The sequence below is a fragment of the Meriones unguiculatus genome, chromosome 10, assembly GCF_030254825.1.
Source record: "Meriones unguiculatus strain TT.TT164.6M chromosome 10, Bangor_MerUng_6.1, whole genome shotgun sequence".
Classification (NCBI taxonomy): Eukaryota; Metazoa; Chordata; class Mammalia; order Rodentia; family Muridae; genus Meriones; species Meriones unguiculatus.
In genome coordinates this window covers 57,194,937-57,213,526 of record NC_083358.1, presented here as the reverse complement: position 1 = coordinate 57,213,526, position 18,590 = coordinate 57,194,937, and the positions used below count along the sequence as shown (strand labels likewise).

The 18,590-nt window shown below is 40.6% G+C and overlaps 1 protein-coding gene across 37 annotated transcripts in view; it reads right to left on the bottom strand.

Moving 5' to 3' along the window:
• The window catches only part of Adgrl2 (adhesion G protein-coupled receptor L2), a 636,611-nt gene extending 621,128 nt beyond the window's left edge, over positions 1-15,483 (bottom strand). For 8 of the 37 annotated variants that reach the window (XM_060392547.1, XM_060392555.1, XM_060392556.1 and 5 more), the window contains exon 1: positions 15,152-15,483. The gene's annotated coding sequence lies outside the window, so the exon portion shown is untranslated. The remainder of the gene's footprint in view (positions 1-15,151) is intronic. The other 29 variants (XM_060392529.1, XM_060392514.1, XM_060392520.1 and 26 more) reach the window with 9 other exon arrangements.
• Positions 15,484-18,590: the final 3,107 nt, after the last annotated feature.

Below are 18,590 nucleotides of genomic sequence, written 5' to 3'. Positions count from 1 at the left end.
GTTCCAACCTTTCTCCATCTTCCTCCTCTATCCCTTTCCCCTAGTCCACTGATAGGGGAAGAACTCCTCCCCTACTGTGAGGTCCCATCAGCCCTGCCCGGATCCTCTTCCTCTGTGGGCTGGCTAGGTCACCCCACCAGGGAGAAGAAATTAATGAGCAGGCAAGTGAGTTCATGTCAGAGACTCTCTCTTTTCCTCTTCCTAGGGAACTCACATGGAGACCGAGCTGTCTATGGCTATATCAGAGCAGGGGGTCTAGGTACTCTCTATGCCTGATCTTTGGTTGATGCATCAGTCTCTGCAGTCCACGCTGGGCCCAGCTTTTTTGGCTTTGTTGGTCTTTTTTGTGGGCTCCTGTCACTTCCAGGGAGGATCAACTTTTAAAAGTTGTTCTCTGATCTCCCTCTCCCCCTCTCTTTCTCTCAATGCAGCTTTTAAAACCCATTACAAAGAATAGTAGTGTTAGAGGTTAGCCCAAGGGTGAATAATAACCCAGTGTTCCAGAGCGTAGACATCACCATAGCCAACAAACAAACAAACCAACCAATCACAGTTCTTTGGCTAACTGAACTGAGGTAGTCCTCCTTGGAAAGTCGGCATTTGTGATGTTGCTTGAACAATGGATGGTTCTGCTCTCTTTTGCCTGACAATTCATCAAATGGTAACCCCAAAACATGGCCATGTCTTATAGCAGCCACTACTGCTGCTGCCTCTTCCTGCTGTTCTTCCTCCTTTTCCTTCCTCTTTCCCCTCCTTTGCCTTTACCCACTTCTTCCTCTTACTCCTTCTGCTCCTTTACCTCTTCCTTTCCTCTTTCCAACACCTCCTCTCTCTATTCTTTCTCCCCCCCTACCTCCACCTCCTCCCCCCTTACCTGCTGTTCCTCAGTCTACTTTTCCTCATGTCCCTTTTCCTCCTATTCCTTCTTCAAACAATTGATCTAGATTCTCATACTTTACTGTAGCCAAAACTAATTTTTTTTTTTATATTCTTGCTTTAAAGTTGCTCAACACGTTCCTCTCTGAAGCAGTTTATCTGGTTACTGTTATCAGGAAATGGATGTCTTACTTGGCATCAGGTTTCCATCTTCTCAGCATGTCCAATCCATCTCTTGATACTCACCTTTGACATACCTTTGGGATCATTTTCAGTCTCCAGCTACTTCTCCACATGATGCCAAACAACTTTTTTTCCTTTGCCTTTTCTGCTTCAGGAGCCACTGAAGGGAGCTCTCACAGCCCTTTGCCTCCCATCAGCCCACTGGTTGCAGAGACCAGGCTGGTCTTTGCAGAAGTGAACTGCTCGCCTTTCTCATCGCTTATACTCTTCACAGCATTTCCCAGCACTTAGAGGAGAAGGCTTCAGATGTACCAAAGCTCCCATCTGACCTCATTTTCTTTCCCTACCTTGCTCTTCATCATGCTGTGAAAATCTCCCTTCTCTATTCTTTATTCACAAAACTCAGTCTCACCTTACAGTTTTGATTCTGTGAATTGTGTACGTGATAGGCTCTTTGCTTGGGATGATGTCCTCCCCCAGCTTTGTTATTTATTTATGCAAATACCATGTTTTCAAAGAAGCCTTCTGTTTCATTTTTCTTGCTTTGTGATTTTTTTGCTACCACGTGCTCACTTGTGTGATTATTTATTTAAAACCCATCTCCTCATTTTGAATATAAAGAACATTATCAAAAATGGGAAAAGGACCAATATTTTCATTTTCTCTTTCTACTGTACATGATTACTGCTTGCTACAGAAACTTTGTGCTTGTTGAATGATACCTAGACTGACCCACTCCATTTTTATTTTTTACCAGATATTTACTTGCTTTTTTTGTTTCTAGGGCTAACACTCTTGTTCCATTTCTGTTACTCATAGGAGAAGGTTTTGGCATCTTTCTCTGACTTGGTCTCAGATTAACACACATGTTCTTCCGTGTTCTTTATAAATGTTGAGAACTGGCTGTAGGGTGTAAGGTATGATGCAGTAATTAGAGAAGGCAATGGAACCATTTGTTCCATTGTCTGTTAACTGAAATGTAAGGAATCCAAGGTGGTGGCATCCTTCTTAGTATCTATGGCTCACTGCAGGTATATTATAGTCTGGATTATGTAAGAAGCCATAAATCCTTTCTTCTACCATGAAAGTTCCCTGCTAGAAAAGTGACACTCGAAGTTGTACATAACATCTTTTAGTGCTATATAGAATGATTCATTCCCTTATATGTTCCGGCCTCTGCTTGTATCTCTTTGCCATAAGTGGTGCTCATGACCTCTTCTGTGTCTTTTCATGTTTGTTATACATGCACATTATTTACCATGTTCACATTCTATGTAGAAAATAAATATCTGATGTCTTGTATTAGCTGTATGTTATAAATTTCAGCTCTCTATGCTCATATAAAGATGAAAAGAACAATTTTAGGAAATTGGCCCAGGAGGCACTGAAGACAAAATAGTACATGAGTCATATGCTCCTCTACAATTATTGCCTTAATCTAAGAAATAAAATTAATGGATGTAATAAAAGCTCATGATAATTTGACTTATGGTTGTTTTAGCCTATGTATATAACCATTCATTACAAATATTCACAGTCGTAGTTTCCTTCAGAAAGTACTTATTGAGCCCTGCTTCTAAGGTTAGCATAGCAGACACATGACCCTGAAGGACTCTTTGGTCATGTTGTCTTACTAGAATCAGCAGGAGAGAAGATAGGAAGACAGGGTTTTTCTATGAGAAGTTTACATGTTTCACAGCCTGTTGCAAAATATGTAAAGGCTTCTATTAAGATTATGGCATGATGGTCTAGGACTGTGAGGACACGTACTGCGTTAGTCAAGTCCTTTCTACATACTGTCCCCACTTTATAGATGAGCTTGAGGCTTATGGTATTAAATAAAGCTGTTTGAGACCTAGAAGCTTCTAAATGGCTGAGTCTGAAATGAGGCTTACATCTGTATGTGGAGCTGGAGCTGAGTTTTCAGTCCCTAAGCATTGTTGAAATAAGTTTTTGGTGTTTACCCAAATGTTTACCTTGGCTTGGAAAAAAATTAATTACAGATATGCCAGATGTAGAGTTTACTCTGTTTATAAGAATAACAAAGGCAAATGATGTTATGAAATGCTATGTGTAAATGTTCCTGTTGAAAGTGAAACAATTGCTATGAATGGGATCCATGAATTTGTACTGATTAACAGTCAGCAAACTAGCCTATGCTCTTGTTGGCTAATTGTAGGACATATTTTCTTAATCTGATACATCACTGAACATGCTAACAGCTAAAAACATGGAAATTGAAAAACAAAACACAGAAGTGAAGGTGCCTTCATTAAACACAGCTATGTTCCCTAAAGACAAAAAGTGGGTTTTTCTATTTTATTGAAAATAAAATATTTCATTTATTCAATATACAGAATCACTAGAGTTTGGAACACTTAATGGTGTAAATGTCAAAATATGCTTCAATTGGATATATGAGACTATCATTGAGTATCTTCATTAAAATGTATAACTCACAGTAATTTTATATTTATAAACATATACAATAATGCTGTGTTTAATTAACACATGATGTTTTAATACATTATAAGTTAAATGCATGTAACTGGATATGTAGGGAAACCCTTAATTATCTAGGCAGACCTCCTTACTTATGAGTGGTAATGTTTCAAAAAATTTAAAAATACTTGTGCTATTTTCAGGCCAGCATCTATAATTTACACACTTAATTTGTAATGCCTGAAATCCTGTCTTAACCTCTATTTAAGTTAACTTCAAGCATCCTGTGCAGCAGCATTTCTAGAGGTGAGCCTGGCTTCATTGAGGAGATCTTATTGGACAGCTATATCCACAGAATGATGCTAGATATTAGCAATAGGAAGTGTGGCTCCCAGGAGAATCATGGTGTATTATAGGATACAGAAGATCAAGACTTAGGGCTAAGTGACACAGAGCTGGTAATACAGAGAAGTAGTCCTGCATTAGGGTGCTATCAGCAACAGAGCTCTTGAACCAGGGTCCGTGCACCCTGGGCATTGTGGTGGAGGAAGAGAAGTTGATATCATGCAAGATGGGAGATGTCTGTGAGAGGTAGTGAGAGAAGTGATGTAGAAATGAAACACAAAATGAAGATGAAGTGTTAGCTTTTCTTGTACAATGTACCTTTTATCCTTAGAGTTATTGAGATTTCGGACAGGACAAGCCTTTGTTGAAGGAGGTCCACTTTGCAGTGTGTCTCCAAGCAGAAGAAGAGTCACCCCAGTTTGAGAACCACCACTGTAGCAAAAAGCAGCATGGATGTCACTGGGTGCTGGAACAGTGCAGACTTCCCAAGGACTTTAAGAAGGGACAATTGGGCTGGAGGGACAGATCACTATTTAAGAGTGCTTACTGCTCTCAGAGAGCACCCAGGTCTGGCATCTGGCACCCACAGCCACCTAGCACCTCACAACTAACTCCAACTTCAATTCCAGTGGGTCCAGCCCCTCCTCTGGCCTCCGAAGACTCCTGTCCCTACATGGTATATATACATACACACACACACACACACACACACACACACCCATACACACACATACATGAGATAGAGATAAATAATATTTCAAAGGGCAAATTATTATTATTTTTTTTTACCTCCTAGGCATTTACTTCTTACAGTTCCTAAGTCAGGATGTAGGCAGAAGATATGTGATTTTTCTCATCTTCCTTCTAAGTACTTAGGAAATAGTGTTTGTAATTCAAGAATTGTTTAATGACAGGTAGGGAATTGTGTTGTTCTCTTTCTCTGTCTTTCCTTTCTGTCTCTCTCTCTTTGTCTGTCTGAAGATGTGAATGTATCTGATTTTTTTATTATGTTGAATGATCATCTAGCTCTTGTGCCTATAACTTCATAAAAATTCAAAATCATAAATTACCAGAATATAATACACAGCTTCTTACTGAAAGAAAGCTGAACCAGCCTCCCGCCTCACAGAAGAAATGATACCAATCACAGAGAGTTTCCTTATTGGGACTTCTGTTTAGTGAATTTTCATTATTTTCCACTTTAAAAAGGGGACCAGCAATGAAAATGATAAAATATGACTGGCTCACAATACAATATATCCAACTCGAACCATTTTCTAAATCCAACGATATTTTTAGATGAAAGCAAAGGCGGTCATTTCCACATCATTTTGTGGAACTTAAGCCTACCCAGAGGAAAGGTAATTTTGTTTGATCCTGAACATCAAGTGAATTTGTTCACCAAACCATTTATTCCAAAAGGTAATTAAAATAATGTAAAATTGATCCAGTCTATGTTTAACAAAATTAACTAATTATAATCTGCTTAAACCATTTAACCTGTAAAGGTTCTTTTAAAAAAGCTTTGATTTTCTTTGGAAAAAAATAAACAATCTGTCTTTGAAAAGGAGATACCTCCTTGTTTTCAGTTGGTCCAAGATGTGTCCTCCCCAACAGCAGAGAGACAAACAAACAAGATGAGAAACAGATTGTCTCTTAAGCAACAAGCACCCAGGACAAGGGAAAGACATGGTTAGAAGTAAGGAAACTGGACCCTGGGTTTTGGAAGCCTCCTTTCAGTGATGGCTACACGCAGTGCTGCTGGTAGCCTTTCGGTGCCCACTGTAAATGGCCCAACATGAACAAAAGGTACCCTCTTATCTGCCTTTCAGTGTTTGAATCGATCGTGGGCAGCATAAAAAAAATTCACATTAGTGTTTGTTGGTGTTCTACTAATTTGCACCTACTCAACTTATACTTTAAAAAAGTTACATAAAAAGTGCTACTTGCCTGCCACCAGCTACATTTATCCACCCTGTTCTAATCACAGAAACACTATGGAGAAGTCAAAATTCAAAAACAGTGTTAGGCACTTCTAAATGTCCCTGTGAGCTATGCAATGGTTATGAAAGAACAGAGATTATCTGTGACATCTCCGGGCTTTAAGCAGCGTGAAAGAACTAGGAACCACCTCAGGGAGAAGTAACCTCAGGCCCCGGGGTGGCTTGCCGATCAATTGCCACCTGTTATTAATTCATTATAACCCACTACTTTATTTTTCAGATAAAATTGTCATTTATGTCATTCCTAAAACCTAATGACATTATAAAAGACAACCGGTGCTAAAAGTGCCAGCTGAACTATGTCTCTCTACACTGTTTTTTTTTTTTTTTTTAATCTGATTTTTTTAAAAGAATCTGATTTTGACAGAAATCTCTGAAGGCTCCCTCCTACTGAGGTCAGTTTGTGGACTTGCGTTTGTCCAATGATACGGAATCACGTGAACACACCTCTACATCTAATCAGGAATTTTTTTTCTAATTGAATTATGACCTTTACTCCACCTTCCTCTTGATTGTGAATGACGGTGACCTTTATCTAATTTAAAGCAGACACTCTCATGCAAAATTATGCAAATGACATGTTTAAAGTCTGAATCAAACTGAAGATGAGCGTAATGGACTGCTGAGAAAATCTTTCAGAAGCGTTCACTGAGGCCCATTGAGGGTTTGGCGAGCGCGTGGATTCGTCCGCCTGTGAGCAGTCAGGCTGGAGAGCTGCACAGGCCTAGTATTGTTTATATATATATATATACATTTTTTTTCAGCTTCTATTTAGAAAACTGGCATGCCAATCAATATACATATCAATTTTGATTATTCTCCTCGGCATCCTCTAGCATTCAGGAAATGATCACCATGTAATGAAGTCAGATGAAACTGTTTTTCAGGGGCGGTGGTGCACTGTGCTTGAATATTCAATTCATTTCCATTTCAGATCATTTTAGGCCGTACAGAAACCTAGTGAAAGTCAGCTCTGGCACGTTGGATGAGTTGACTTCCTGATACTGTTTTATCTCATTAAAGAGGAACTTTGTGCCCGTAGCAGCTGGCAGCCAGCAGTGTTTCTCAGATATATTTAGAAACTACTGTCTCAAGGAAAAAAGTTGAAAGAAGAAGCATGTTTGCATCCAGAACGAGATGAGCCCTAAGTCTTGATTCTCCTTTCCTGCATTGACTCTCCTTTCTATTTAGATCAATTGAAATGATTATGAGTGGACATCAGTTAAGGTGAGCCCAGCTCTGAGCAAAAACTGTCACAGAGTAGAATCCTATAATCCACCCTGCCCTTTCTTCAGGAATTCCATTCTATTCCTAACACATGGTACAAATAGGATGCCATGATTTCTCCAATTATACTTATTTTTCTTTATGCACAAGAGCATAAAAATGCCATAAAACTTGAAACACATGATCCTTAGTTTGTGTCTAATTCCCTCCTCCCACCCCTCACACACCACACACACACACACACACACACACACACACACACACACACACCCGACTTTAGCGACATAGAAATTATGTCATAGTAGTAGGCAACTGAGTGCCATTCACTGTCATAATTTCTTCAAACAGTACCCGGTAGAGAAGCACGTACTTTCATGACTAGCAAACGGTAGGAGTAGTGGGGGTCGTGGGGGTGGCAGATTGCTCTACCTAAAACAAGCAGATTGACCCTGACAGATAATAGCATTTTGCACTGCCTAATACATGTTTATCTTTTGCCATTGACATAATCACACTGACAGTGCTCTTAATGTAATCTTTCTTAGGAAATTAAACAGGTTTTAATGATATGCTTATAATGGATTGAGGACAGAGATCCAGGGAGAGAAATATCAATGCTAGATGTTTGGGGGAGAATGCATACATGAAGCAATGCTGAGGGAATCAATGACCATCAGGAAGAAATCAATGGCAGTCTGTGTTTAAGAAACTCATTTACATAGTACTCAGAGAAACCAACAAAAGCCCTAGGAAGGTATGGAAGACCCTTCCTTCTCCAGGAGTTCTCTATATTCACCTTGCCTCACACACACAACTCAAGAGAAGAGTCCTTTTAGGAAGATGTGTGTAGCTTGTCTAATTCACAGTTCTCAGAAGTTGTCAATCTGGCTTTTGAGCTTAGGTTCAGGAAATCCCCGGCAGTTTGGACACATGCTGCTCACAAAATGGACTCAGAAAATTGCTAGAGCCAGCGCCCTTCCTGGCATGGCTGGGAACAGGGATGGACACACTAATTTAGGAGCCACAAAGGGTCCAGAGACGTGGCTCAGCTGTCAGGGCAATGGCTGCTCTTCCAGAGGAGCAAGGTGGGGCTCCTGGCATACATATGGCAGCCCACAGCCTTCTGTAACTCCAGTTCTAGGGGGCCCAATGTTCTCTTCTGACCGCCAAGGGCATCAGGAGCACATGTGGTTCATGCACACACATTTAAACAAAACATGCATATATATAGAATAAAAATAACTAAATCTGAAGAGCCATAGACATGAGCACATACTGGCTCAGAGTCTTTAGGTCCAACTGATGTTAAACTGAGTCAGAGGAGCAGAGTTAGGTGAAACTATTAGTTTTAATCAAAATTATGAATATGACTTCCAGTACCAGAAGCATTTTTTTTTTTCGTGGCTGTGGTCTATCTCACTGAGCCAAGGACTAGACAGTTTTAAATCCAACACACCAGAGATGCTTTATTAGGAACAGATTAGAATCAGCCCTTTCTTGCTTCATAAAGCTATTTTCTAAGCTACAAAAGAAAATGAAACTAAGAAACATCGAAATTGTTATGTCTATGAATGGCATGGAGCAAGGCATGAATATATTTTTTTGTTCAGAAAACATAATTGAATGGAGACTAATCTCAGCATAGGATTAGGGTGATCACAGCTGCCTTTTCTCCCTACTGTAAAGTTGAGAAGTGGGTATTTTTAAAATTTATTTTACGGATGAAGAAGCTGAGGGCTGGAGAGAGGCATTGGCATTCCTGACGGAATTGTAGCATAGGTCCATGTCTGAAGCCAGCCAGCTGCTTTGTGCTTTCTTTGAAGCGTCAGCTTCTGTGATTTAAAATGCCTATTTACCTCTTTCTTCTAAATCAAAGATGTGAAACTTTAAACTATGGCCACACACCCCTCTCGTTAATTAGAGGCACATAGTCACCTGCAGACTCTTTCTCCATCCCTACCTGAATCCACTAAAATCCCAGTGGCCGGTTTGCAATGGCTTTTGTCCCAAGCTAATCAAAAAGATTTCACGATAGTGTTTAACACCACTGTGGCTGAAGGTGGAAAAATGAAGAAACCATTCAGAGCTGAGACGAAATGCCACACCTGAGCTTTGCTATCCAGCCAGTACTGGAGCCCTCGTTTAGTGTCCTTACTCCCCAGAATCTTTAGAGGCACTCACTAGGAGATTTTTGTTTCCACTGGGCCTTGGTCCCCACAAGGAGAGCGGAAGTCCTTCTACTAGCTGGGCACCTCTGCTGCTTGCCCCCACTTTCTGCTGTGGTGTGCGCCGCCTATGTGTCTTCTTGAGGCCGTATCTTACTGCAGGTGTCCGAGACTCTTCCCAGGAGCACCCGACTTTTTGGAAAAGCTTTGTAGTCACTAGTCTCCAAAGCCCATGGCCCACAGTCTTCCCTTCCACATGCCCAGTTAATTCCCTTTTAGAACTTGGCTCACGGTCACAAATGTTCTCTGTTCGACCCTTCTTCGGCAGAGCCTCCTTCCACCCTCCTGCCTTTCCTAGCCTGTCTCCTCTTAGAGCCAAAGGGTAATTTTTGTTTAAGATTAATTACTATTGGCACTTTACGGTAAGTTATGAAGATTTGATAGTACAAGTTAACAAGCTGTAAACTGTGGCTTATAAGAAACACATAGGTCTGAATCCTTTAAAATCAGCTAGCCCTTTCCTCATTTCAGACACTACCACTCTCTTCATCCTTGTACTATTTTCCTTGTCTCTGTAATTTTCATTATCTTTTCATTTTTCCATTGTTTCCACCTTCCCAACTAATTCTTTCAGCAGTTGTGTCTCTGTTTTACATCAAAATGAGAAATTATAATATCTATCATTTTTATTCAGTGGAGTCATTTCTTTCCTCATGCTACTTCTTTTTAAGTTGAACACATGTACACTATTGTATTTTCGGGAAAGCACAGATCCAGTGTTATAACCTCTCTCTCTCTCTCTCTCTCTCTAAATATATATATATATATATATATTTACAAATATAATTTACAAAATTAAAATAGAAACATGTTGTAAAGTGGATCTCTTATTACCCCTGAAACAAAATTTGAGTATATAAGTAGTTCTCACTACATTAAGCAAGCCATGAATTGTCTATACATTAATCAAACACAGACTCTCAGCTTAGCATAGGGTCCAGATCTGTGAAAATTGAAACATAGGTCTGATTTTCACCGTGAATTAATTTAAGCCAGAACAATTGATGCATTATTTAAAAAGAACCCACACAATCAGAGATTGAAGCATACAGCATGAACTTCAGCCACTGCGGACATGAAATCCTGTGTGGAAGGGGCTCTGTAGCTTTTCTGGGAGAAGACTGATAGGAGCCATGCAGTAGTGACAACCACTACAACCACAGCAGCAAGAAGAGAGACATGGTGCTGGTTGAATGCAATTGCAAATTTTCGCTCTTCTTCGCAAAACAGTCGATCTTACGAGCTAGCGAAGTTTTATTTTTGAACTCCCATGTAATGACAACTGTCACTCTCAGCTGACTGCTAATACATTTGAGAATTAAGTTGTCTGAATATTTTTTGTAAATCTCCCCGGAGAGGAAAGTCTTTTGATTTTATTTTCAATTTGAAGAAGCTGACATTTTCAGGCAAAGAATTGAGTAATGGGGCTGATGGGTGGAGTGACGCGGGATCCCTCCTTGCAGTGGTTTGGGGTCAGCCGTAACTGTTCTGAGTGAGAGTGTCAGCCTCTTTCTCTTTGCCTATCTTTATCCTTTTGTGGTGGAAATAGCACCCAAGTAATTTGACTTGAGAAATCAAATCTGAGTGGAATGCCTTACAGGCTAAGGAACTCACTCAGCAGAGATGATGGCAGGATAAGCTCAAATTTAAATTAATTCCCAGATTTTCCCATACCGATGGCTGCCATCTAACGTGACTAATCCATACAAAACTGGTATATTCAACTAGCTGTAAAGATATGTTCTTGGGCTTTCTGCCTGCCAGTGGGTAGAGACATTTTGGACCTAGAAGAGCAGTCCATCTGCCTGGTGTTTGAAATATGATTGAAAAAGAATACTGGTTTCACACAATGGTATCAAAATTGTTTTTCATTTGTTCCCCCAAATAAATGTGTATCTTATACAATCACTACTGACCTCTGGTCCCCACACCTTTTCCACTGGATTGTGTATTGATCTTGTATAGGTTGTACAGATCTGTATTGCACAGATGATATCGTCGGGTCAAATGAGCAGTGTATGAATGAGACTCCCATGGGTAACATGCGTGATATACTTCATCTTTTTACATTGGAGGAAAGACAATAGGGGAAGACTGAAGCTACCACAAACAGGCAGACAGAAGGAAGGTTGCTCTCACTTTTCTGTAAGGATGGGATCTTATTTTGCCCTCATAAAGGGGATAACAATTATGACATAAGGACGTTAACTGTGCCGAGTGGTTCACACTCAGCATATTTAACATTCATTATCATGTGTTAGCTCTTGCTGCTTTGTAAATGGGCTGGCGATATTTTATCTCAGGAACTTTCCATACAGATGTTCCCAGTGAACAGAAAGGCAAAAGAAAGGGCCATTGCTGACCACACAGTACATCTGGTTCCACAAGACAGGGAACAGTTTCTTATGTGAACAGTTGTTTGCATCAATGTTTTAATTGTTAGCAGAACTTCAATGGAGTTACTAGGAACGGCAGTTAGACAGAGCCTCGGGTTAATTTCCAACATTACTCTTTGCACCACTGATACTCCAAACATATAAAAAGCTGTCAATCTTATTTTTAGACAGAAAAAAGAAAGTAAGGGGAGGAGTTGGCACTTCAAAGACCGAGTTGACACGCTGGTCAATTACAGATCTGATTTAGTTCTACTCTCCTAGTAACCATTCCTGTCAGGCTTTCAGTGAGATAACTCTTATAAAACCTGTGCCATAAGGCTAATACAGATCGAGAGGAAGAGCTATGAAGCAGTTGAAAAATCAGAACCAGATACCTAGTTCTGCTATGTCAAGACAGCAGACGGCTGAATGGGGTATGCTTGCTATTGGGAGAGAGAAGGAAGCACCCTGACAGATAAGCCAGGAAGCATCTTTATATGTGATTTCAAAGGATAAGCAGGTTCAAATCCCATGTCTGCTACAACTCCGTAGCCTTGACAAAGTCAATTAACTTCTCTGAACCTCTACATCTTTATCTACAGCATATGTATGATGGTCCCCTTGACCTCACAGCATTACCATGAAGATTCAAATTAGTGCAAATAAAGCAGTAAGGATCTGATGTCTGTTCCCTAGATGCCATAATCTAGTCACACTTGGCAATAACTTCCAAGGTCTGGGAAAAATGTGTAGTGTGGTAGAAAAGCTTCCTGAGGAGCCGTGCCTGCGTGCAGATGAAGCAGCATCAAAATGCCTGCTGATAATGCAGCTCATTTTCCCTCAAGCAGGGCTGCAAGTTTCTGTGGTCCCACTGAACACTCCCAAAGTTCTGGACAACTTATCAACACCCCACGTAGTAACCTTTTAAGATGAAAATTTATCTTTTAAACTGTATTCAGTACAGCCAGCAGAAGGGAGTCAGGTGGGAATAACAGCCTGCTATTAAATACAGCCATGAGGTTTACCAGTGCTCTACATTTTGCTGCAAGGCACGCTGAAATAGAGGAAATGTAACTTACCCTGAGCAGTTGCTTGAATGAGTTAGTGGAGGAATGGGAAGTATACAGATGAAGCAAAGGAACCCAGGGGGAGTTGAAGGCTGTGACCATTTTATTTAGGATGCACAGTAAGGCCTGACTAAAGGCATAGGAGGTAGGTCTTTGGAGACTTTCTTGAGGTTTGCAAACAAACGCAAGCATCTATAAAAATTTCTGCTTTTGAAATAGCCCCGTGAAATGATAGTTTGGAATTCCAGGGGGAGAGCCTACAGACCCATCAAATCCACGTAATGTGGATGCAAAGAGAATGCCTAGTTGGCAGCATTTTCTCCGTCCCCAGAAGAGCCTCTTGGCTACTTTCTCTGTCTCTCCTCAGCATGCCTGCTGACTGAGTATCTGTGGTATTCCTTTGTTCTGAAAGGGCACCCTTTAGTTTAATACTAATCTCAAGTTCACCCAGCCAGGCTACCCTGCACATCTCACATCTCCTGTGCTGGAGGGGTGGTGGTGTGTGTGGTGGTGGGGTGGACAGGCTGGGTTCCTATCCAAATCCTTTGGACATAGAAGAGTCTCTCTTGACCATGGAGTGAGGAATCCCTTTCTTCCCTGTAGTACAGATGCTCAAATAGAATACTCTAGTGACAATGACTGCACCGGAGATATCGTGGGCAGCCACATGGCTACAACAGATACACTCAATTAACCTTTCCCGGCAAGCCTCAGTTTACTTTACAACTCAGGATTTCAAAGAGTTTTCAGAGAAACTCTAATGACTAGGTAAGTAATAAGTCAAATTCCTCTTTTCTCGCCGTGAAGGGTTTTTTATTACACACTGCTATAAACACCCCTCTTCTCATCTTCTTGGAGTAGCTTTCATACCAATAGGACCAATAAAATGCCATGAAGCAGAACATATTTATGTGTTAAATTTTACATAGAATAACCTAACCAATGCCAGAGACAGAGAGATCGCCCTGTGTATAGGAATACTTGTGTGGACGGCTTCTTTATGCTAACAATGACAGGGCTCCGTGCCTTGTACCACTGTACTCAGAAATCAGAGGGTAATTTTTTCAACATAACATTCAGTATCAAAAGGAAACACACACACACACACAAACACACACACACACACAGAGCTTTGACACTGAGATATTTTATGTGGATAATAAATTTCCCCCCACAAACTCTACTAACTACAAGTATCTACCTAGAAGATGGAATCTGGGCTTTACGACATCAAAATGATTAGGTACACCAGAAAACATTTCTCTTTTCTTCTCAGGACTGTCAACTTTGTTTACTATTTATGTTCGGTTCTATCTCATACAAGGGATTAAATATCCTTGTCAGAGCCATATGTCAAAATGCAAAAACACATTAGCAAAGAGTATATTCAGATGTCATTTATCTGAGTTGCAACTGGAATGTTTTAATTATATTTGTACTAATTCAAAAGATTTTTTGAATTTGTAATTACATGACATTTTGGTGTGATTTAAAGTTAAAATGACTAAGGAATGATTAAAATACTATTACAAGTCACTTCAAGGAAACACATTTGAAGTATTACAAGCTGAGGGGTTGCTTTCAGAAACAACACACATACACATATATATATTATACAATCTATTAACCTCTTCCACACATTTTTTAACCCAAGCTTAACTATTTGACTATTGAAATCATTCTTGAATAATGCTCTCCAATGGCACTATATACACATCAGCGTTTAAAGAGCCTCTTTACATTAAACTTTTCTGAAATAGAATTTAAATTTCAAAACAATATGTAACAGCACTTCTAACAACAGTAACTGGATCCCAACTAATTGCAGCGCTTCTGATAGCCTAGCAATTCGTGAACTGTGAAGAATAAATCTGTTTGACAGGCCAGTTAGCAATAGGGCCTCTAGCTTGTTGCCACTGCAGCAGAATGAAGATCTACAGATTTCCCACTGATGTTAAAAACATTTCAACAGTTAATTCTTTTTTTCAGAGAAAATGCTGCAAGAAGGTCCTAGGCACAGGCAAACAATACACAGCCTCCCTTCTCACCACTGAATTTTACACTTGGCTGTAACTGGCCATGGCGCAGGAGAAGTTAAAACATCTAGAGAGGTTATTATTTTTTTAAGAGGGAAAACTTGATAGCGAATTGTATTTCTAGGTTGGAGAGTAGGCACTCTAGTCTTCCTTGTGTTTTAAAACTGAAGCTGGCTACATGAAAAATAAACATCCAAATGCCCGACGCTTAAACAATTGTGCCTACACGGTTAAGTAACAAAAGCGTGAGGCACCTGGAATCGCAGCATTTGCGCCCAGTGCCAGCAACAATGTAAAGCATTCCAGTGACATTTGACAATGAGCAGACAGGAGAGGCATTACACGCGTCTTTAGAAGAATCAGGCTTCCTACCTTGAAAAGACAGATGGAGGTAAGTTCCTTTATAAGAAAAAGTTGTAAGCAAAACCAGGCAGCAGTTGAAGTCAATTGAGTCCTTTCTGCCACTGTATACACACAGCAGTTCTGCAATAAGGGGAGAGATAGAAAGGGAGGAGCGGCCGGGAACGAGTGACCTCCTCAGGCTGAGTCCTCTCCGGGAACCACACACTGACAACCACAGTTTCTGATTTGCATGGATTATCTCCACTTGACCAGATCCACAGCAGATACATTTAAATGGAGCTGGCACAATGGTTAAAAAGATGGGAGAGAGAGAGAGAGAGAAAGAGGGAGAGAATCAGAATCAGACAGGAGATCGCAGAGCGTGGATAAGCTGGGGCGTGCAGAATTGTGTCTCAGAAGAGCTACAGCTCCCTCTTCATGCCACTATGTTGTCATTACGAGCTGGTTAATCATAGTGAGAAAGAGACCCAGGTTTGTCTGAATGCCACCTGCTCTGATTTCTGTAGACAGTTTATGAATCTTCTTATTTTGCCAGTAGGATTTTAGAGAATATAACAGAAATATTTTATCAGTATCCAGGTATGCAAATTTGGACAAAGTACCAGTTTTGAACAAGATTGGTGTTTTGATTTGAATGGAGTAGATAACAGGGAAAGAACATAATTTGCTGAAAGAAAAATGTATTTGAAAGAGAACTGATTCCTGGCAACTTTAAGAGTTATTTGCATTTTATCACAAAGCAAATAGAAAATGCTAATCTAATATTTATGAATAATTGATTGCCTGAAAGGACTCACATATGCTACTGAAAAGAGGTAGTTGTTTCTTTAAATCTCTTTAAGTCACTGTTTTCCTGTTGATGTTTTTCTATGCTACGGCTGTATCGTTAAATGTATAGTTATTATTTATGTCCCCACTTAGCTTCTCCAGAGATTGTCTGGATGGCTATATATTTTGTCTTTTCATTTGGAAGCTGAGAAAGGGGAAAGAGGGCATGATTTTAACTTTTACCAACAGCCACTTGGCAATCCCGCAGATCTGGAGAAAAGGGGGGACGTCTTTGAGTGAGTTAATATGGAGCCTGCCTTGTCTTTGTACAGAGGTGTCTCAGATGTTCAACCTGTCACACAATTAGGCTGATTCTGTGGAAAGATCAGTCAAACCAGCTGTTTAAGCAAATTGATCACAGCTATGCGGAAGCCATTGTTGACTTGGAGTGAACCTAGTGCCACAGGTTAAGTATGTTTCAGTGCTAAACTCTCAGCATAAACACATGAAAGGCATTTACAAAGGGCAGGAGAGATCCCACAACATCTGCCCTGCTGCTGTTGCTCTGTCTCTCTTTGAACATATTACACTTCTGGAAAACTGACTTGGTGGGTAGATGTGATCCTTTAAAGGAATTCGTAAGGAAGATGCTAACACATTTTCATGAGATTGTAGAGAAGATTGGGGACTTCTGAGGTGGGCAGGCTCAGGCGCAGCAGCCGTGTTTAGGAGACAATTGCTTGGAAGTAACGGGTGAAGACAATAGTTATTTTCTGTCTGTGACATTCTGTAGTTTGATTGCTATCAGAAAGGATGGCTGATTTCAGTGGCTCATTTTTTTTCCTTTATTTTTTTTTCTAATATCAATTTGAACACAACTTGTATACAAGTCTGACTTGTAACATTATTGGGGTCTTAATACCCTCTTCAGCCTGCAAGCTCAAGTCAGGGACTGTATAATTTCCTTTGACATAGTTCTCCAAATAGCCTGAAATATCCTTTATCTAGTTTAGATATTTCAAATGCTTTTTTTTTTCTTCAGAAAAGATATTGAAATTACTGCACAATCTTTCATATTTTCTACACTAGTTATTCCTGTAAACTTTGGAGTCAGGAATTATATCTTCCACGTCTTTATGAAGTAAGCAAAGTGACTATAACATACGTGTCATGGCATGCACAGGACAGAAAGGCCAGTAGCAGTTGCGCTCAGTTGTGTATTTTCACAAGACCACAATTAGACGTTTCTCTCCTGTATTGTGGACATCTTCCTGAGGGTGTTCAGGATTGACTTTTAACATTCTGGTCACCATTAATACCTCTGAACATTACCAGCATTGTGACTGTGGGCATGTTGCTTAAGATTGTAGTCATAGGGGCTCTCTAATATATGGCCAGCATAGGTAATAAAGACAAGGTACCTGGCAAACATTTCACCAGCAGAATCTGTTATGATCACTAGAACTCTCTTCCCGGTGAGTTGAAATGCCTGTCTCTGGGAAGTGCTAATATGGTGCCCATCGGCTGTAGAGAGAAGATGGTTTCTTTGTTTGTCCTTGGCTTTTTCTCTCATATGAGGGAGGCTCATTCCTGGGCCCTGACAACCAGAAGGAATGGCGTCTCTACCTTTTTATAACAGACAGAAATAGAAGCACGGCTCTCAGGAGAGCTGGAGAGTGTACTGTGGCAGCAGAGCCAACCTTCTGCACAGGAATAGGAGATGGCTGGTGTGGTACAACGTGAAGGGCACCCAGAAGCTCCCTGGTCCAGAAATATCTCCCCATCTGTCCCCTCCTGTTCCCCGAAATGCCACCATTAGGGGCTCATTTCTGTGTTTTACTGGCTTCCCATTCTCATTTCCACTGAGCACACTACTGGCAGAGTTTGCGCATTAACACGTTTACACTTGAGTGATACGTGAATTCACAGTAGTTTCGCTTATTCAATCAGAGATAGTTTTTCTAGCGAGTAGGTGGAGATCAGAATTCCAGGAGGCCCGACTTCAAGGCAGGTGAAGAGGAAACTTGTTTGGTGCGTTCAGCATTGTGTGGCGATGAAGCTGCGGTGTGCGGGGTGCTGTTGCTACATTTTCTATGTATGGATGTACGTGTTCTAATGTGTATGCATGTTGTGGATGCACAAGTGTGAGTGTGCACATCTAGATGTGACTGCACATACGCATGCTGGTACACTTGCACCAGTGCGTGAGTAGATGTGGAAATCAGAGGACAATCTCAAGTACCGTCACTCAGGCAACATCCACCTGACTCTTTGAGATTGGGTGTCTCGTTGGCTGGGGGCTTACCAATTAGGCTATATCAGCATGCCAGCAAGCCCCTGGGATTAAAGTGTACCCCACCATGACTGGCTTGTGTGTATGTGTGTGTTTGTGTGTGTGTGTGAGAGAGAGAGACAGAGAGAGAGAGAGAAAGAGAGAGAAACAGAGACGCACAGAGAAACAGAGACAGAGAGACAGACAGGCATAGAGACACACACACAGAGACAGAGAAACAAAGAGCAGTGGCAAATTACTTAATGTTTGCAAAACAAAGATAATAAAATGCTCTTTACTGGTCGGTATAAAGAATAAAGGCAAAGTACTTGGTGAACACTTAGTCAGTATACTCTTGTTATAATCGCTAGTAATCTGTTTCCATTAAGTTGAAATGCCTGCCTCTGG